Source organism: Euprymna scolopes, chromosome 25 (assembly GCF_053919585.1).
Source record: "Euprymna scolopes isolate OS-2025 chromosome 25, ASM5391958v1, whole genome shotgun sequence".
In the NCBI taxonomy this organism is placed as follows: Eukaryota; Metazoa; Mollusca; class Cephalopoda; order Sepiida; family Sepiolidae; genus Euprymna; species Euprymna scolopes.
In genome coordinates, this window is record NC_136506.1 from 36,272,091 (window position 1) to 36,294,401 (window position 22,311).

The following is a 22,311-nucleotide window of genomic DNA, read 5'->3' on the forward strand; positions in this document are numbered from 1 at the left end:
ACTCTTAGTCTCCGATTTGCTTGGTGATTATTAAGATGAAAGGCGCAAACCTGGGTCTTGTTTGGGAGGCAAGTAGCAAACCTTCACGTGGCGCCCCTGTTAATCTTCGGAGATCGATTTCTACACCACACATAGAAATATACCCATTACCAGAGGTGGTAAAAGGAGGTTACATTGTGAAAATTGCACTCAAGATGAGAGCAGTAGTCTGAATAATCAGAAGAAAACCTATTAGCAATCCTCATCTCAAAAATTCCAAAACACCAAATCAGAAAATCATGCAATATCACCCCCACCTCCTCCTGTTTTGGAACTTTCCGATATTTCTTTTTTTAGTTTTTTTTGTTATGTTTCCATTTTTTTTATTCGTTACACATTGCATGAAGCTGAAATTTGTGACAACTGCATTAAACACAAGAAACATTGGCTTGAAACATTAATAACAGTTGATATCATTCGTCCGCCTCGACAACGAAAATGAACAAAAAACGAAAGTTTTGACGGTTATTAAGCTTCATTAAAATCAGTTAATATCTGAGATATGAAAGCTGGAAGTTAGCAAAAAAAAAAAAAAAAAAAAAAAAAAAGAACTCCCAAGAATTTGTTTGGACAGCTCATTTATATTCATAGCATAAAAGATGCACTTGAAGAGCGCCAACCTCCAACAAACCAGTTGATTTGATAAATAAGTCAACGTTTGGATTGTTTCTTTGTCATTGATAGCGTTCATCCTACAAAAGCAATATTTGATTCTTGATCGTCAGCTTCTCTTTTAGATCATTAGGTGTTAAGAAAAAGAAAATGTAATTCGATTGAATTTGTTTCTAGAAAACGCTTTGTCCGCGTTGAAATTATTTTAAAATGTCTGCCATCTATGAAATAAAAAAAAATAGTAGAGCGTGTAAATCTGTATTCACCCATAAAGGGTTACTTCTCATTAATATTGATATTTATAGAATGGAGAGCACTTAAAGAGCACCAGACCCCAACAAACCAGTTGACCAAGTCCACGTTGGAATGTTTTTGTTTTTATTTTATTTATTTTATTTTTTTTTTAACATTTTTATATATTAATATACATTTGGATTATTTTAAAAATATACTTTTTTATTAGCAAGCCACCCAGCGTTGCTTAGTCATAAAATACGCTTAAGTATGATATTTTAATTTATGCAGATTTCCAATTATTATAGAATCAATTCACTATTGATTATTATAGTGAGACCAATAGATAGTTTGATATACAACATATATATTGCCGCTAATATATGGTTTGATATGCGACATAATCATGTTGACACACTAGTTCTCACTAGATTACCAAAGTTAAGCAATGATGAGCCTAGCTAGTACTAGATGGGTGAATATTTGGGAAGGTTAAACGCTGCATGTACCGTGCCAAGACAGAAATGTCCAATTTGATATCTGGAGACTCGTTGAATTCACTGAGGGAGATGCACCCTTAGACTTTGTAAGACATACATCTAGGCGAAGGCAAACTCTGATGTAAAACCTGTCGTCCAACTGCCTGTTCTGTCTTGTAGCAGCTATTATTGCATTGACAAAGATAAGCAAAAAGAGGACTTGGTTCTGAACTAAGCCTTCACCACTATAAAAAAAAAATCAGCTGTGGATTTCTGAGTAACTTAAGTTGCTATGGCGAAGCTCATACATCAAAATCGATGGGAGGGTCCGTCATATATATATATATATATATATATATATATATATATATATATATATTAAATTGTAATTCAATGAATTTCAAAAAACTCTCATTGAAATGAAATGAAGTGGTTGAGTTTCATATCAAAGAATTTTTATTATTCTAAGCAAGACAAAGAATGCTTTAGAAAATTAATCTCCTTAACCTATAGGGTTTCGATGTCTACCATATCATCAGAGGAGAGAAAATATTAGCAAATACTTATAAAGGTATGCGCCCTATTTGCTAAAGTCAGTGAGACATGGAAAGTCAAACACAAATTGATAAATTTATCAGAAGTCCTGTAGCGGGAGGATTTGCAGAAAAAGGATATGAATGTTTTTTAGATCCAGCTTGCTTGGTAAAATCCATGTTATACGTTCTTTACATCCGTTTGGTAATAATTCATTACTAATTAATTATTATTAATTTATTTGCTCTATCTTGCATATCGAGTACTTCTTGTTTAGATGGGATAACTTATAGAATATTAATGCCAGTAATATTTTGTAAACCTACAATCTCACGTTTCCATAACAACTGATTGTTAAATAAAAACTATTCTGAAGTGTGTGTGTGTGTATATATATATATATATATATATATATATATATATATATATATATATATATATATATAATATATTACAGTGTGTTGGGACGATTAATTGAAATCAGAATCGGGGGGGGGGGATAAGCCTAATTTTCTATACCAACAACGATTCTTTGCATTTTTTGAAAACTTAAGTTTCCATTTAGTGATAAATACTTTTTTAAACAATTAGTAAATCTATGGATCATAACATAATAATTTGATATAAAATAATTTCTCATAACAAAAAAAAAAAAAATAAAAGGAAACTTTGCGTAAATTCGCTTGGTACACTTTAGAAGAATGCAGTTTATTTAGGATATTTGAAAAAATATTTTAAAAGTTTAATAAAATATTTTTGTCGAGAAAAATACTATCGAACAGTATTGATGATAAATCAAAAGTAGAATATAAAAAGTATTTTTTAATTTTTTTTAATTGTTTATTTTATGCTCTCAGCTTTTGTCCAGTTGGGTTTTGTCCGGTAAACTTTTGTCCGGTCCCTTATCTAGCATTTGCAAATATTACAAGTAGGGTGGTGAAACGTATGAGAAAAGGTTGACTTTGAATTGAATGAGATATAAATCAATTTATGAATTTTCACTTTCATGTGAAATAACGCTTGACTGTCAATTCTTCTTTGATTCTGTCTGTATTACGTTCACTTGAACTTAGGAATTTCTGTGGCACATTAGGCAGTCAAAGTAATCCACCGTTTTCAGCTTGAAGGCAGATTCCCCCCCCCCCATTATATGTCTGTGTACAGATTGTAAAACAAAATTAAGATTGTTTGAGGTTGATATAGAAAGCCATAAAATCAAGACTACTATTGAAAAATGATTATTAATTAAAACCTTTGGGTAGTTTATTTGTCACAGAAATGTTCCACTGACTAGACCCACATGAAAGAGTGAAAATTTGCCAAATGTAGGTGTATTTTAAAATATTATTCTAAAGACATTTAAATTGTGTTTTATGAATGAAAAATTAATTACTAACATTTTTCTAATTAGTTTTCAATAAATCTTTGTAGAAATTAAATATTCTTTTTTTTTTTTGCTATACACGAAAGTATTATTATTGCCATTATTATTAATATTATTACGAGGGGCGTGCAATAAGTAATGCCCCTGACCCACTTCCCATAGCAGTAGATCAACGAAACTTGGCACAGTCTTTCTCTACATAGGAACCACCCAGTTATGCATTTCTCCCATCGTTTGATGCAGCTCTGGAGACCGTTTTTGTAGAACACCCCAGGTTGGTCCTCCAACTACGAAGTGACTTCAGAAATCAAGGCTGCATCATCTGGGAAACGCTTTCCTTTCAAAAACAACTTCATGGCTGAGAAGAGGTGAAAGTCAGAGGGTGCAAGGTCAGGAGAGTAGGGAGGATAGTGGAGGATTTCATAACCACACACCCGTGCTTCTGATCTGGCGACATGCGAGTTGTGGATTGGAGCGTTGTCCTGCAGGAGGAGGGTACCTTTGCTGATCTTACCCACCTCTTGATTTTAATAGCTTCCCTTAATTTCCTCAAAAGTGAAGCATAATAGGCTCCTGTAATTGTGGTACCCTTTGCCAGGAAATCTGTCATCACTACTCCGTCCTGGTTCCAGAAGACTGTGAGCATGACCTTGCCAGTGGAGGGCTGCACCCTTGCCTTCTTTGGATATGGTGAGTCCAAGTGCTTCCATTGCATTGACTGGGCTTTGGTCTTTGGATCATAGTGATGGACCCAGGTTTCATCCTGTGTAATCAGTCTTTTGAAAAACTTTGACTCATTTTCTTGGCACAACTCCAAATTCATCCTCGAGCACTCAACGCGTTCGTGCTTCTAGAATGGTGTGAACAACCTGGGAATCCATCTGGCAGACACCTTATGCATATGCAAATGGTCATGAATGATAGTTTCCACTGACCCTGTACTAATAATGACATCTTGGGCTATTTGGCGAATAGTAATGCGCCGATCTTCCAAAATAGCAGCCTCAACTTAACGGACAGATGCCTCATCAATGGCAGAATTAAGAATGCTTAAAAAATAAGTGGAATCCTTCAAAAACAACTTGAATGATCTGAAAAATGACTTGAATGGCTTTGAGACTGACTAGTTGTAAAGTGCGTGATCATTTTACATTAAATTAATACAGAAAAGTGATCCCCCACTTTATATCGCAATATGTACAGCTTGTAGCAAGAACAGATACTACACTTTGATCTTGGCCAAAAGGCCAAGGAAAAGGTATTTATTTGCTCCCCCACCGAGCAAATTAGGCACAAGGCCGATTTTTAATGTGAGGAGTGAAGGGGAAATGGGGACCAACTCCCCAGGGAGTAGGGGGCTGGATAATGACAATTGGGATGAAGGGTTGCCCCTACATTGACAAAGGTATTATATGTGAGGTTGCCTCCACATATGGTCTTTGCATGCAGTATCTGCCGGAACAGACACTACACTTTGAGATATTAAATCTTTTATTCATGTTAAAAAAATACAGTCAAAATCAACGATGAACAAAAAACTTAGGCACATGGCCAACTCAAAAGGGGGGATTTTGGGGGTCGTTGGTCATCCTTGTCACTCCAGAACTGAACAAAGTCAAAAGTTTCTCCCAGCTAGTATCTTCTTTCACCATAATACCGCATTCACCCTTTCATATTTGGGGACGTCCTACTTAACTCCCAATTTTTAAAACATTTTTTATTGACGTGTAAAAACAAAAAAGATAACAATAAAATGGTACAATAATTCATTTGTGTCGAGGGCGAGGGATAGCCAAAAGGCCAAAGAAAAGCTTAAAAAGCTAAGAACAGCATTTATTAACAACAGACCTTTAATCTTAACCAAAAAGGCCAAGCACAAATGTGTTACGGACAGACCGACCGACCGACTGACGGAGCGACTTATAGAGTCGCTTGCACACAGCTAAAAATAGTAAAATGCTTACCATATATTTTTTATATACTAGATGCATGGAATTTGTTTACTGGGAGGTGACAATGATTTAATAACTGACGACACGGACTGACGACCTGGATGTCCCAAATTTGAATCCACAAAAGTCACTTTCACTTAGGATGTTGGCAATTTTAACGTGGTCCTTCCCATAATCTCCAATGTCTTCCTAGAAATAATTCCGATTAGAAAAATATCAGGGAAACCAATGCCAACAAAAGAATCTTCGGATTCATTCTATATAATGATAAAAATAGCCAATGAATCCAATGTATTAATTTGGTTGTAGGTAAATCCAAGCATATTAATATTGCAGTATTTTTTGTCATAACCATGTTTAGTCAAATCGAATCCAATGATGTAATTTCTGTTAGTGTTTCTACTGTTGTTTCTGACTTTTATCCGGCTACACATCAAATGTAACAGATCTGCATGTAGACTGTAGAAGTAGTTATTCGTTTACTTCAAACAAACATTTTTTGCAGCAATCTTGTCCTAATGCATTTTTATTTAATGTGCAATTTGCGCACTAAGTGTTGATATGCCGTAAAACACAAACCAAAACATCCTGATGGAGTGAAAGAATTTTCAAGTTAAGTTGACTGAAACCATTTCTCGGTCATAGATTACCATTTTAAGCATTTTTTTTTTACCATTTAATTTGTCCAATTTATTTATTTTTTCCATTTTTCTCTCATTTGCTTTCATCTGATTTTATTTTCATTATTTTGTTAATTCATTTTTATTTATTTTGTTTTTGTTTTATGCATCCAATTTTTCTAATATTTTTGTCATGATTTTTTAAAACTTTTTTCATCGTTTTATACTACCAATCTTTTCCATATACATTTCTCTCTCTCCAGATCATTGTCATGTACTTTTCTCTCTCTCCAGATCATTGTCATGTACTTTTCTCATTCTCTCTCTCTCTCTCTCTCTCTCTCTCCGGATCATTGTCATGTACATTTCTCTCTCTCTCTTTCTGGATCATTGTCATGTACATTTCTCTCTCTCTCTCTCTCTGGATCATTGTCATGTACATTTCTCTCTCTCTCTCCGGATCATTGTCATGTACATTTCTCTCTCTCTCTCCGGATCATTGTCATGTACATTTCTCTCTCTCTCTCTCTCTCCAGATCATTGTCATGTACATTTCTCTCTCTCTCTCTCTCTCTCCAGATCATTGTCATGTACATTTCTCTCTCTCTCTCTCTCTCTCCAGATCATTGTCATGTACATTTCTCTCTCTCTCTCTCTCTCTCTCTCCAGATCATTGTCATGTACATTTCTCTCTCTCTCTCTCTCTCCAGATCATTGTCATGTACATTTCTCTCTCTCTCTCTCTCTCCAGATCATTGTCATGTACATTTCTCTCTCTCTCTCTCTCCAGATCATTATCATGTACATTTCTCTCTCTCTCTCTCCAGATCATTGTCATGTACATTTCTCTCTCTCTCTCTCTCTCTCCAGATCATTGTCATGTACATTTCTCTCTCTCTCCAGATCATTGTCATGTACATTTCTCTCTCTCTCTCTCTCCAGATCATTGTCATGTACATTTCTCTCTCTCTCTCTCTCTCCAGATCATTGTCATGTACATTTCTCTCTCTCCAGATCATTGTCATGTACATTTCTCTCTCTCCAGATCATTGTCATGTACATTTCTCTCTCTCCAGATCATTGTCATGTACATTTCTCTCTCTCCAGATCATTGTCATGTACATTTCTCTCTCTCCAGATCATTGTCATGTACATTTCTCTCTCTCCAGATCATTGTCATGTACATTTCTCTCTCTCTCTCTCTCCAGATCATTGTCATGTACATTTCTCTCTCTCTCTCTCTCTCTCTCCAGATCATTGTCATGTACATTTCTCTCTCTCTGTCTCTCCAGATCATTGTCATGTACATTTCTCTCTCTCTCTCCAGATCATTGTCATGTACATTTCTCTCTCTCTCTCCAGATCATTGTCATGTACATTTCTCTCTCTCTCCAGATCATTGTCATGTACATTTCTCTCTCTCTCTCTCCAGATCATTGTCATGTACATTTCTCTCTCTCTCTCCAGATCATTGTCATGTACATTTCTCTCTCTCTCTCTCCAGATCATTGTCATGTACATTTCTCTCTCTCTCTCTCCAGATCATTGTCATGTACATTTCTCTCTCTCTCTCTCCAGATCATTGTCATGTACATTTCTCTCTCTCTCTCTCTCCAGATCATTGTCATGTACATTTCTCTCTCTCCAGATCATTGTCATGTACATTTCTCTCTCTCCAGATCATTGTCATGTACATTTCTCTCTCTCCAGATCATTGTCATGTACATTTCTCTCTCTCCAGATCATTGTCATGTACATTTCTCTCTCTCCAGATCATTGTCATGTACATTTCTCTCTCTCTCTCCAGATCATTGTCATGTACATTTCTCTCTCTCTCTCTCGAGATCATTGTCATGTACATTTCTCTCTCTCTCTCGAGATCATTGTCATGTACATTTCTCTCTCTCGCTCCAGATCATTGTCATGTACATTTCTCTCTCTCTCTCCAGATAATTGTCATGTACATTTCTCTCTCTCTCTCCAGATAATTGTCATGTACATTTCTCTCTCTCTCTCCAGATAATTGTCATGTACATTTCTCTCTCTCTCTCCAGATAATTGTCATGTACATTTCTCTCTCTCTCTCCAGATCATTGTCATGGACATTTCTCTCTCTCTCTCTCCAGATCATTGTCATGGACATTTCTCTCTCTCTCTCTCCAGATCATTGTCATGTACATTTCTCTCTCTCTCTCCAGATCATTGTCATGTACATTTCTCTCTCTCTCTCTCCAGATCATTGTCATGTACATTTCTCTCTCTCTCTCTCTCTCTCCAGATCATTGTCATGTACATTTCTCTCTCTCTCTCTCTCCAGATCATTGTCATGTACATTTCCCTCTCTCTCTCCAGATCATTGTCATGTACATTTCTCTCTCTCTCTCTCTCTCTCTCCAGATCATTGCCATGTACATTTCTCTCTCTCTCTCTCTCTCTCTCTCTCCAGATCATTGTCATGTACATTTCTCTCTCTCTCTCTCTCGAGATCATTGTCATGTACATTTCTCTCGCTCTCTCCAGATCATTGTCATGTACATTTCTCTCTCTCTCTCTCTCCAGATCATTGTCATGTACATTTCTCTCTCTCCAGATCATTGTCATGTACATTTCTCTCTCTCCAGATCATTGTCATGTACATTTCTCTCTCTCCAGATCATTGTCATGTACATTTCTCTCTCTCCAGATCATTGTCATGTACATTTCTCTCTCTCCAGATCATTGTCATGTACATTTCTCTCTCTCCAGATCATTGTCATGTACATTTCTCTCTCTCTCTCTCTCCAGATCATTGTCATGTACATTTCTCTCTCTCTCTCTCTCTCTCTCCAGATCATTGTCATGTACATTTCTCTCTCTCTGTCTCTCCAGATCATTGTCATGTACATTTCTCTCTCTCTCTCCAGATCATTGTCATGTACATTTCTCTCTCTCTCTCCAGATCATTGTCATGTACATTTCTCTCTCTCTCCAGATCATTGTCATGTACATTTCTCTCTCTCTCTCTCCAGATCATTGTCATGTACATTTCTCTCTCTCTCTCCAGATCATTGTCATGTACATTTCTCTCTCTCTCTCTCCAGATCATTGTCATGTACATTTCTCTCTCTCTCTCTCCAGATCATTGTCATGTACATTTCTCTCTCTCTCTCTCCAGATCATTGTCATGTACATTTCTCTCTCTCTCTCTCTCTCCAGATCATTGTCATGTACATTTCTCTCTCTCCAGATCATTGTCATGTACATTTCTCTCTCTCCAGATCATTGTCATGTACATTTCTCTCTCTCCAGATCATTGTCATGTACATTTCTCTCTCTCCAGATCATTGTCATGTACATTTCTCTCTCTCCAGATCATTGTCATGTACATTTCTCTCTCTCTCTCCAGATCATTGTCATGTACATTTCTCTCTCTCTCTCTCGAGATCATTGTCATGTACATTTCTCTCTCTCTCTCGAGATCATTGTCATGTACATTTCTCTCTCTCGCTCCAGATCATTGTCATGTACATTTCTCTCTCTCTCTCCAGATAATTGTCATGTACATTTCTCTCTCTCTCTCCAGATCATTGTCATGTACATTTCTCTCTCTCTCTCCAGATAATTGTCATGTACATTTCTCTCTCTCTCTCCAGATCATTGTCATGGACATTTCTCTCTCTCTCTCTCCAGATCATTGTCATGGACATTTCTCTCTCTCTCTCTCCAGATCATTGTCATGTACATTTCTCTCTCTCTCTCCAGATCATTGTCATGTACATTTCTCTCTCTCTCTCTCTCTCCAGATCATTGTCATGTACATTTCTCTCTCTCTCTCTCCAGATCATTGTCATGTACATTTCTCTCTCTCTCTCTCTCCAGATCATTGTCATGTACATTTCCCTCTCTCTCTCCAGATCATTGTCATGTACATTTCTCTCTCTCTCTCTCTCTCTCTCCAGATCATTGTCATGTACATTTCTCTCTCTCTCTCTCTCTCGAGATCATTGTCATGTACATTTCTCTCGCTCTCTTCAGATCATTGTCATGTACATTTCTCTCTCTCTCTCTCTCCAGATCATTGTCATGTACATTTCTCTCTCTCTCTCTCTCCAGATCATTGTCATGTACATTTCTCTCTCTCTCCAGATCATTGTCATGTACATTTCTCTCTCTCTCCAGATCATTGTCATGTACATTTCTCTCTCTCTCCAGATCATTGTCATGTACATTTCTCTCTTCAGATCATTGTCATGTACATTTCTCTCTCTCTCTCCAGATCATTGTCATGTACATTTCTCTCTCTCTCTACAGATCATTGTCATGTACATTTCTCTCTCTCTCTCTCGAGATCATTGTCATGTACATTTCTCTCTCTCTCTGGATCATTTTCTTTTACTTTTCTCTCTCTTTCATTTACTTTTCTGTTTCAGCAGATAATTTTCATTTCTCTCTCTCTCTCCAGATAATATTCATTTCTCTCTCTCTCTCCAGATAATATTCATTTCTCCCTCTCTCTCGGGATCATTTACTTTTCTTTCTCTCTCTCTCTCACGGGATCATTTACTTTTCTCTCTCTCTCTCTCTCACGGGAGCATTTACTTTTCTCTCTCTCTCGGGATCATTTACTTTTCTCTCTCTCTCGGGATCATTTACTTTTCTCTCTCTCTCTGGATCATTTACTTTTCTCTCTCTCTCTCTCTGGATCATTTACTTTTCTCTCTCTCTCTCGGGATCATTTACTTTTCTCTCTCTCTCTCGGGATCATTTACTTTTCTCTCTCTCTCTCTCGGGATCATTTACTTTTCTCTCTCTCTCTCTCGGGATCATTTACTTTTCTCTCTCTCTCTCTCGGGATCATTTACTTTGCTCTCTCTCTCTCTCGGGATCATTTACTTTTCTCTCTCTCTCTCTCTCGGGATCATTTACTTTTCTCTCTCTCTCTCTCTCGGGATCATTTACTTTTCTCTCTCTCTCTCTCTCGGGATCATTTACTTTTCTCTCTCTCTCTCTCTCTCGGGATCATTTACTTTTCTCTCTCTCTCTCGGGATCATTTACTTTTCTCTCTCTCTCTCTCGGGATCATTTACTTTTCTCTCTCTCTCTCTCTCGGGATCATTTACTTTTCTCTCTCTCTCTCTCGGGATCATTTACTTTTCTCTCTCTCTCTCTCTGGATCATTTACTTTTCTCTCTCTCTCTCTCTCGGGATCATTTACTTTTCTTTCTCTCTCTCTCTCTCTCTCTCTCGGGATCATTTACTTTTCTTTCTCTCTCTCTCTCGGGATCATTTACTTTTCTTTCTCTCTCTCTCTCGGGATCATTTACTTTTCTTTCTCTCTCTCTCTCGGGATCATTTACTTTTCTTTCTCTCTCTCTCTCGGGATCATTTACTTTTCTTTCTCTCTCTCTCTCGGGATCATTTACTTTTCTCTCTCTCTCGGGATCATTTACTTTTCTCTCTCTCTCTCTCGGGATCATTTACTTTTCTCTCTCTCTCTCTCGGGATCATTTACTTTTCTCTCTCTCTCTCTCTGGATCATTTACTTTTCTCTCTCTCTCTCTCTCGGGATCATTTACTTTTCTCTCTCTCTCTCGGGATCATTTACTTTTCTCTCTCTCTCTCTCAGGATCATTTACTTTTCTCTCTCTCTCTCTCGGGATCATTTACTTTTCTCTCTCTCTCTCTCGGGATCATTTACTTTTCTCTCTCTCTCTCTCTCGGGATCATTTACTTTTCTCTCTCTCTCTCTCTCGGGATCATTTACTTTTCTCTCTCTCTCTCTCTCGGGATCATTTACTTTTCTCTCTCTCTCTCTCTCGGGATCATTTACTTTTCTCTCTCTCTCTCTCTCGGGATCATTTACTTTTCTCTCTCTCTCTCTCTCGGGATCATTTACTTTTCTCTCTCTCTCTCTCTCGGGATCATTTACTTTTCTCTCTCTCTCTCTCTCGGGATCATTTACTTTTCTCTCTCTCTCTCTCTCGGGATCATTTACTTTTCTCTCTCTCTCTCTCTCGGGATCATTTACTTTTCTCTCTCTCTCTCTCTCGGGATCATTTACTTTTCTCTCTCTCTCTCTCTCGGGATCATTTACTTTTCTCTCTCTCTCTCTCTCGGGATCATTTACTTTTCTCTCTCTCTCTCTCTGGATCATTTACTTTTCTCTCTCTCTCTCTCTCGGTATCATTTATTTTTCTTTCTCTCTCTCTCTCGGGATCATTTACTTTTCTCTCTCCTTCTCTCGGGATCATTTACTTTTCTCTCTCTCTCTCTCTCGGGATCATTTACTTTTCTTTCTCTCTCTCTCTCTCTCTCGGGATCATTTACTTTTCTTTCTCTCTCTCTCTCTCTCGGGATCATTTACTTTTCTTTCTCTCTCTCTCTCTCTCGGGATCATTTACTTTTCTCTCTCTCTCTCTCTCGGGATCATTTACTTTTCTCTCTCTCTCTCTCTCGGGATCATTTACTTTTCTCTCTCTCTCTCTCTCGGGATCATTTACTTTTCTCTCTCTCTCTCTCTCGGGATCATTTACTTTTCTCTCTCTCTCTCTCTCGGGATCATTTACTTTTCTCTCTCTCTCTCTCTCGGGATCATTTACTTTTCTCTCTCTCTCTCTCTCTCTCTCGGGATCATTTACTTTTCTTTCTCTCTCTCTCTCTCTCTCGGGATCATTTACTTTTCTCTCTCTCTCTCTCGGGATCATTTACTTTTCTCTCTCTCTCTCTCTCTCGGGATCATTTACTTTTCTCTCTCTCTCTCTCTTGGGATCATTTACTTTTCTCTCTCTCTCTCTCTCGGGATCATTTACTTTTCTCTCTCTCTCTCTCGGGATCATTTACTTTTCTCTCTCTCTCTCTCTGGATCATTTACTTTTCTCTCTCTCTCTCTCTCGGGATCATTTACTTTTCTTTCTCTCTCTCTCTCTCTCTCTCGGGATCATTTACTTTTCTCTCTCTCTCTCTCGGGATCATTTACTTTTCTCTCTCTCTCTCTCTCTGGATCATTTACTTTTCTCTCTCTCTCTCTCTCGGGATCATTTACTTTTCTTTCTCTCTCTCTCTCTCTCGGGATCATTTACTTTTCTTTCTCTCTCTCTCTCTCTCGGGATCATTTACTTTTCTTTCTCTCTCTCTCTCTCTCGGGATCATTTACTTTTCTTTCTCTCTCTCTCTCTCTCGGGATCATTTACTTTTCTTTCTCTCTCTCTCTCTCTCGGGATCATTTACTTTTCTTTCTCTCTCTCTCTCTCTCTCTCTCTCTCTCTCTCGGGATCATTTACTTTTCTTTCTCTCTCTCTCGGGATCATTTACTTTTCTCTCTCTCTCTCTCGGGATCATTTACTTTTCTCTCTCTCGGGATCATTTACTTTTCTCTCTCTCTCTCTCGGGATCATTTACTTTTCTCTCTCTCTCTCTCGGGATCATTTACTTTTCTCTCTCTCTCTCTCGGGATCATTTACTTTTCTCTCTCTCTCTCTCTCGGGATCATTTACTTTTCTCTCTCTCTCTCTCTCGGGATCATTTACTTTTCTCTCTCTCTCTCTCGGGATCATTTACTTTTCTCTCTCTCTCTCTCTGGATCATTTACTTTTCTCTCTCTCTCTCTCTCGGGATCATTTACTTTTCTCTCTCTCTCTCGGGATCATTTACTTTTCTCTCTCTCTCTCTCAGGATCATTTACTTTTCTCTCTCTCTCTCTCGGGATCATTTACTTTTCTCTCTCTCTCTCTCGGGATCATTTACTTTTCTCTCTCTCTCTCTCTCTCTCGGGATCATTTACTTTTCTCTCTCTCTCTCTCGGGATCATTTACTTTTCTCTCTCTCTCTCTCGGGATCATTTACTTTTCTCTCTCTCTCTCTCTGGATCATTTACTTTTCTCTCTCTCTCTCTCTCTCGGGATCATTTACTTTTCTCTCTCTCTCTCTCTCGGGATCATTTACTTTTCTCTCTCTCTCTCTCTCGGGATCATTTACTTTTCTCTCTCTCTCTCTCTCGGGATCATTTACTTTTCTCTCTCTCTCTCTCTCGGGATCATTTACTTTTCTCTCTCTCTCTCTCTCGGGATCATTTACTTTTCTCTCTCTCTCTCTCTCGGGATCATTTACTTTTCTTTCTCTCTCTCTCTCTCTCTCGGGATCATTTACTTTTCTTTCTCTCTCTCTCTCTCTCTCGGGATCATTTACTTTTCTTTCTCTCTCTCTCTCTCTCTCTCGGGATCATTTACTTTTCTCTCTCTCTCTCTCTCGGGATCATTTACTTTTCTCTCTCTCTCTCTCTCTCGGGATCATTTACTTTCTCTCTCTCTCTCGGGATCATTTACTTTTCTCTCTCTCTCTCTCTGGATCACTTACTTTTCTCTCTCTCTCTCTCTCTGGATCATTTACTTTTCTCTCTCTCTCTCTGGATCATTTACTTTTCTCTCTCTCTCTCTGGATCATTTACTTTTCTCTCTCTCTCTCGGGATCATTTACTTTTCTTTCTCTCTCTCTCTCTCTCTCTCGGGATCATTTACTTTTCTCTCTCTCTCTCTCGGGATCATTTACTTTTCTCTCTCTCTCTCTCTGGATCATTTACTTTTCTCTCTCTCTCTCTCTCTGGATCATTTACTTTTCTCTCTCTCTCTCTCTCGGGATCATTTACTTTTCTTTCTCTCTCTCTCTCTCTCTCGGGATCATTTACTTTTCTTTCTCTCTCTCTCTCTCTCGGGATCATTTACTTTTCTTTCTCTCTCTCTCTCTCTCGGGATCATTTACTTTTCTTTCTCTCTCTCTCTCTCTCGGGATCATTTACTTTTCTTTCTCTCTCTCTCTCTCTCGGGATCATTTACTTTTCTTTCTCTCTCTCTCTCTCTCTCTCTCTCTCTCTCTCTCTCTCTCTCGGGATCATTTACTTTTCTTTCTCTCTCTCTCGGGATCATTTACTTTTCTCTCTCTCTCTCTCGGGATCATTTACTTTTCTCTCTCTCTCTCTCGGGATCATTTACTTTTCTCTCTCTCTCTCTCGGGATCATTTACTTTTCTCTCTCTCTCTCTCGGGATCATTTACTTTTCTCTCTCTCTCGGGATCATTTACTTTTCTCTCTCTCTCGGGATCATTTACTTTTCTCTCTCTCTCGGGATCATTTACTTTTCTCTCTCTCTCTCTCGGGATCATTTACTTTTCTTTCTCTCTCTCTCGGGATCATTTACTTTTCTCTCTCTCTCTCTCAGGATCATTTACTTTTCTCTCTCTCTCTCTCGGGATCATTTACTTTTCTCTCTCTCTCTCTCTGGATCATTTACTTTTCTCTCTCTCTATCTCTGGATCATTTACTTTTCTCTCTCTCTCTCTCTCGGGATCATTTACTTTTCTTTCTCTCTCTCTCTCTCTCTCGGGATCATTTACTTTTCTTTCTCTCTCTCTCTCTCTCGGGATCATTTACTTTTCTTTCTCTCTCTCTCTCTCTCGGGATCATTTACTTTTCTTTCTCTCTCTCTCTCTCTCGGGATCATTTACTTTTCTTTCTCTCTCTCTCGGGATCATTTACTTTTCTTTCTCTCTCTCTCTCTCTCGGGATCATTTACTTTTCTTTCTCTCTCTCTCTCTCTCTCTCTCTCTCTCTCTCTCTCTCGGGATCATTTACTTTTCTTTCTCTCTCTCTCGGGATCATTTACTTTTCTCTCTCTCTCTCTCGGGATCATTTACTTTTCTCTCTCTCTCTCTCGGGATCATTTACTTTTCTCTCTCTCTCTCTCGGGATCATTTACTTTTCTCTCTCTCTCGGGATCATTTACTTTTCTCTCTCTCTCGGGATCATTTACTTTTCTCTCTCTCTCGGGATCATTTACTTTTCTCTCTCTCTCGGGATCATTTACTTTTCTCTCTCTCTCGGGATCATTTACTTTTCTCTCTCTCTCTCTCAGGATCATTTACTTTTCTCTCTCTCTCTCTCGGGATCATTTACTTTTCTCTCTCTCTCTCTCGGGATCATTTACTTTTCTCTCTCTCTCTCTCGGGATCATTTACTTTTCTCTCTCTCTCTCTCTCGGGATCATTTACTTTTCTCTCTCTCTCTCTCTCTCTCTCTCGGGATCATTTACTTTTCTCTCTCTCTCTCTCTCTCTCTCGGGATCATTTACTTTTCTCTCTCTCTCTCTCGGGATCATTTACTTTTCTCTCTCTCTCTCTCGGGATCATTTACTTTTCTCTCTCTCTCTCTCGGGATCATTTACTTTCTCTCTCTCTCTCTCGGGATCATTTACTTTTCTCTCTCTCTCTCTCTGGATCATTTACTTTTCTCTCTCTCTCTCTCTCGGGATCATTTACTTTTCTTTCTCTCTCTCTCTCTCTCTCTCGGGATCATTTACTTTTCTCTCTCTCTCTCTCGGGATCATTTACTTTTCTCTCTCTCTCTCTCTGGATCATTTACTTTTCTTTCTCTCTCTCTCTCTCTCTCGGGATCATTTACTTTTCTTTCTCTCTCTCTCTCTCTCGGGATCATTTACTTTTCTTTCTCTCTCTCTCTCTCTCGGGATCATTTACTTTTCTTTCTCTCTCTCTCTCTCTCGGGATCATTTACTTTTCTTTCTCTCTCTCTCTCTCTCGGGATCATTTACTTTTCTTTCTCTCTCTCTCTCTCTCTCTCTCTCTCTCTCTCTCTCGGGATCATTTACTTTTCTTTCTCTCTCTCTCGGGATCATTTACTTTTCTCTCTCTCTCTCTCGGGATCATTTACTTTTCTCTCTCTCTCTCTCGGGATCATTTACTTTTCTCTCTCTCTCTCTCGGGATCATTTACTTTTCTCTCTCTCTCGGGATCATTTACTTTTCTCTCTCTCTCTCTCAGGATCATTTACTTTTCTCTCTCTCTCTCTCGGGATCATTTACTTTTCTCTCTCTCTCTCGATCATTTACTTTTCTCTCTCTCTCTCTCGATCATTTACTTTTCTCTCTCTCTCTCGGGATCATTTACTTTTCTCTCTCTCTCTGGATCATTTACTTTTCTCTCTCTCTCTGGATCATTTACTTTTCTCTCTCTCTCTGGATCATTTACTTTTCTCTCTCTCTCTGGATCATTTACTTTTCTCTCTCTCTCTGGATCATTTACTTCTCTCTCTCTCTCTGGATCATTTACTTCTCTCTCTCTCTCTGGATCATTTACTTCTCTCTCTCTCCAGGTCATTTACTTCTTTCTCTCTCTCTCCGGATCATTTACTTCTTTCTCTCTCTCTCCGGATCATTTACTTCTTTCTCTCTCGCTCCGGATCATTTACTTCTCTCTCTCTCTCTCTCTCTCTCTCCGGATCATTTACTTCTCTCTCTCTCTCTCTCTCTCTCCGGATCATTTACTTCTCTCTCTCTCTCTCTCCGGATCATTTACTTCTCTCTCTCTCTCTCTCTCCGGATCATTTAATTCTCTCTCTCTCTCTCTCCGGATCATTTACTTCTCTCTCTCCGGATCATTTACTTCTCTCTCTCTCCGGATCATTTACTTCTCTCTCTCTCTCTCCGGATCATTTACTTCTCTCTCTCTCTCTCTCCGGATCATTTACTCCTCTCTCTCTCGGGATCATTTACTTTTCTCTCTCTCTCTGGATCATTTACTTTTCTCTCTCTCTCTCTGGATCATTTACTTTTCTCTCTCTCTCTCGGGATCATTTACTTTTCTCTCTCTCTCTCGGGATCATTTACTTTTCTCTCTCTCTCTCGGGATCATTTACTTTTCTCTCTCTCTCTCTCGGGATCATTTACTTTTCTCTCTCTCTCTCTCGGGATCATTTACTTTTCTCTCTCTCTCTCTCGGGATCATTTACTTTTCTCTCTCTCTCTCTCGGGATCATTTACTTTTCTCTCTCTCTCTCTCTCGGGATCATTTACTTTTCTCTCTCTCTCTCTCGGGATCATTTACTTTTCTCTCTCTCTCTCTCTCGGGATCATTTACTTTTCTCTCTCTCTCTCTCTCTCGGGATCATTTACTTTTCTCTCTCTCTCTCTCTCGGGATCATTTACTTTTCTTTCTCTCTCTCTCTCTCTCTCGGGATCATTTACTTTTCTTTCTCTCTCTCTCTCTCTCTCGGGATCATTTACTTTTCTCTCTCTCTCTCGGGATCATTTACTTTTCTCTCTCTCTCTCGGGATCATTTACTTTTCTCTCTCTCTCTCTCTCGGGATCATTTACTTTTCTCTCTCTCTCTCTCGGGATCATTTACTTTTCTCTCTCTCTCTCTCTCGGGATCATTTACTTTTCTCTCTCTCTCTCTCGGGATCATTTACTTTTCTCTCTCTCTCTCTCGGGATCATTTACTTTTCTCTCTCTCTCTCTCTGGATCTTGTACTTTTCTCTCTCTCTCTCTCTCGGGATCATTTACTTTTCTTTCTCTCTCTCTCTCTCTCTCTCTCGGGATCATTTACTTTTCTCTCTCTCTCTCTCGGGATCATTTACTTTTCTTTCTCTCTCTCTCTCGGGATCATTTACTTTTCTTTCTCTCTCTCTCTCGGGATCATTTACTTTTCTTTCTCTCTCTCTCTCGGGATCATTTACTTTTCTCTCTCTCTCTCTCGGGATCATTTACTTTTCTCTCTCTCTCTCTCGGGATCATTTACTTTTCTCTCTCTCTCTCTCGGGATCATTTACTTTTCTCTCTCTCTCTCGGGATCATTTACTTTTCTCTCTCTCTCTCGGGATCATTTACTTTTCTTTCTCTCTCTCTCTCTCTCTCTCTCTCTCTCTCTCGGGATCATTTACTTTTCTTTCTCTCTCTCTCGGGATCATTTACTTTTCTCTCTCTCTCTCTCGGAATCATTTACTTTTCTCTCTCTCTCTCTCTCGGGATCATTTACTTTTCTCTCTCTCTCTCTCGGGATCATTTACTTTTCTCTCTCTCTCTCTCGGGATCATTTACTTTTCTCTCTCTCTCTCTCGGGATCATTTACTTTTCTCTCTCTCTCTCTCAGGATCATTTACTTTTCTCTCTCTCTCTCTCGGGATCATTTACTTTTCTCTCTCTCTCTCTCGGGATCATTTACTTTTCTCTCTCTCTCTCTCGGGATCATTTACTTTTCTCTCTCTCTCTCTCGGGATCATTTACTTTTCTCTCTCTCTCTCTCTCCGGGATCATTTACTTTTCTCTCTCTCTCTCTCTCGGGATCATTTACTTTTCTCTCTCTCTCTCTCTCGGGATCATTTACTTTTCTCTCTCTCTCTCGGGATCATTTACTTTTCTCTCTCTCTCTCTCTGGATCATTTACTTTTCTCTCTCTCTCTCTCTCGGGATCATTTACTTTTCTCTCTCTCTCTCGGGATCATTTACTTTTCTCTCTCTCTCTCTCTCAGGATCATTTACTTTTCTCTCTCTCTCTCTCGGGATCATTTACTTTTCTCTCTCTCTCTCTCGGGATCATTTACTTTTCTCTCTCTCTCTCTCTCGGGATCATTTACTTTTCTCTCTCTCTCTCTCTCGGGATCATTTACTTTTCTCTCTCTCTCTCTCTCTCGGGATCATTTACTTTTCTCTCTCTCTCTCTCGGGATCATTTACTTTTCTCTCTCTCTCCTTCTCGGGATCATTTACTTTTCTCTCTCTCTCTCGGGATCATTTACTTTCTCTCTCTCTCTCTCTCGGGATCATTTACTTTTCTCTCTCTCTCTCTCTCGGGATCATTTACTTTTCTCTCTCTCTCTCTCTCGGGATCATTTACTTTTCTCTCTCTCTCTCTCTCGGGATCATTTACTTTTCTCTCTCTCTCTCTCTCGGGATCATTTACTTTTCTTTCTCTCTCTCTCTCTCTCTCGGGATCATTTACTTTTCTTTCTCTCTCTCTCTCTCTCTCGGGATCATTTACTTTTCTTTCTCTCTCTCTCTCTCTCCTCGGATCATTTACTTTTCTTCTCTCTCTCTCTTCTCTCTCTCGGGATCTCTCTCTCTCTTCTCTCTCTCTCTCTCTCTTTACTATCTCTCTCTCTCTCTCTCTTTTCTCTCTCTCTCTCTCTGTATTCTATTTACTTCTCTCTCTCTCTCGGGATCATTTACTTTTCTCTCTCTCTCTCTCTGGATCATTTACTTTTCTCTCTCTCTCTCTCTCGGGATCATTTACTTTTCTCTCTCTCTCTCTCGGGATCATTTACTTTTCTTTCTCTCTCTCTCTCTCTCTCTCGGGATCATTTACTTTTCTCTCTCTCTCTCTCTCGGGATCATTTACTTTTCTCTCTCTCTCTCTCTCTCGGGATCATTTACTTTTCTCTCTCTCTCTCTCTCGGGATCATTTACTTTTCTCTCTCTCTCTCTCTGGATCATTTACTTTTCTCTCTCTCTCTCTCTCTGGATCATTTACTTTTCTCTCTCTCTCTCTCGGATCATTTACTTTTCTTTCTCTCTCTCTCTCTCGGGATCATTTACTTTTCTTTCTCTCTCTCTCTCTCTCTCTCGGGATCATTTACTTTTCTCTCTCTCTCTCTCGGGATCATTTACTTTTCTCTCTCTCTCTCTCTCGGGATCATTTACTTTTCTCTCTCTCTCTCTCGGGATCATTTACTTTTCTCTCTCTCTCTCTCGGGATCATTTACTTTTCTCTCTCTCTCTCTCTCTCTCTCTCGGGATCATTTACTTTTCTTCTCTCTCTCTCTCTCTCGGGATCATTTACTTTTCTCTCTCTCTCTCTCTCGGGATCATTTACTTTTCTCTTCTCTCTCTCTCTCGGGATCATTTACTTTTCTTTCTCTCTCTCTCTCTCTCGGGATCATTTACTTTTCTTCTCTCTCTCTCTCTGGATCATTTACTTTTCTCTCTCTCTCTCTCGGGATCATTTACTTTTCTTCTCTCTCTCTCTTCCCGGGATCATTTACTTTTCTCTCTCTCTCTCTCGGGATCATTTACTTTTCTTTCTCTCTCTCTCTCGGGATCATTTACTTTTCTCTCTCTCTCTCTCTCGGGATCATTTACTTTTCTCTCTCTCTCTCTCTCGGGATCATTTACTTTTCTTTCTCTCTCTCTCGGGATCATTTACTTTCTCTTCTCTCTCTCTCGGGATCATTTACTTTTCTCTCTCTCTCTCGGGATCATTTACTTTTCTCTCTCTCTCTCTCGGGATCATTTACTTTTCTTTCTCTCTCTCTCGGGATCATTTACTTTTCTCTCTCTCTCTCTCGGGATCATTTACTTTTCTCTCTCTCTCTCTCGGGATCATTTACTTTTCTCTCTCTCTCTCTCGGGATCATTTACTTTTCTCTCTCTCTCTCTCGGGATCATTTACTTTTCTCTCTCTCTCTCTCGGGATCATTTACTTTTCTCTCTCTCTCTCTCTCGGGATCATTTACTTTTCTCTCTCTCTCTCTCGGGATCATTTACTTTTCTCTCTCTCTCTCTCTCGGGATCATTTACTTTTCTCTCTCTCTCTCTCTCGGGATCATTTACTTTTCTCTCTCTCTCTCTCGGGATCATTTACTTTTCTCTCTCTCTCTCTCGGGATCATTTACTTTTCTCTCTCTCTCTCTCGGGATCATTTACTTTTCTCTCTTTTCTCTCTCTCTCTCTCTCGGGATCATTTACTTTTCTCTCTCTCTCTCTCGGGATCATTTACTTTTCTCTCTCTCTCTCTCGGGATCATTTACTTTTCTCTCTCTCTCTCTCGGGATCATTTACTTTTCTCTCTCTCTCTCTCGGGATCATTTACTTTTCTCTCTCTCTCTCTCGGGATCATTTACTTTTCTCTCTCTCTCTCTCTACTTTGGGTCATTTGGGATCATTTACTTTTCTCTCTCTCTCTCTCTCGGGATCATTTACTTTTCTTTCTCTCTCTCTCTCTCGGGATCATTTACTTTTCTCCTCTCTCTCTCTCGGGATCATTTACTTTTCTCTCTCTCTCTCTCGGGATCATTTACTTTTCTCTCTCTCTCTCTCGGGATCATTTACTTTTCTCTCTCTCTCTCTCGGGATCATTTACTTTTCTCTCTCTCTCTCTCTCTCTCGGGATCATTTACTTTTCTCTCTCTCTCTCTCTCTCTCTCGGGATCATTTACTTTTCTCTCTCTCTCTCTCTCGGGATCATTTACTTTTCTCTCTCTCTCTCTCGGGATCATTTACTTTTCTCTCTCTCTCTCTCGGGATCATTTACTTTCTCTCTCTCTCTCTCTCGGGATCATTTACTTTTCTCTCTCTCTCTCTCGGGATCATTTACTTTTCTCTCTCTCTCTCTCTCGGGATCATTTACTTTTCTTCTCTCTCTCTCTCTCGGGATCATTTACTTTTCTCTCTCTCTCTCTCGGGATCATTTACTTCTCTCTCTCTCATCATTACTTTTCTTTCTCTCTCTCTCTCGGGATCATTTACTTTTCTCTCTCTCTCTCTGGGATCATTTACTTTTCTTTCTCTCTCTCTCTCTCTCGGGATCATTTACTTTTCTCTCTTCTCTCTCTCTCTCTCTCTCTCTCTCTCTCTCGGATCATTTACTTTTCTTTCTCTCTCTCTCGGGATCTTTACTTTTCTCTCTCTCTCTCTCGGGATC

General features: G+C 39.2%; 1 protein-coding gene and 1 pseudogene across 3 annotated transcripts in view; one reads left to right on the forward strand and one right to left on the reverse strand.

The window, feature by feature from the left end:
• The window catches only part of LOC145247332 (kelch-like protein 26), a 294,307-nt gene that overhangs the window by 183,595 nt on the left and 88,401 nt on the right, over window positions 1-22,311 (forward strand). The window lies entirely within an intron of this gene.
• Window positions 4,412-4,542, reverse strand: LOC145247702 (U2 spliceosomal RNA; annotated as a pseudogene).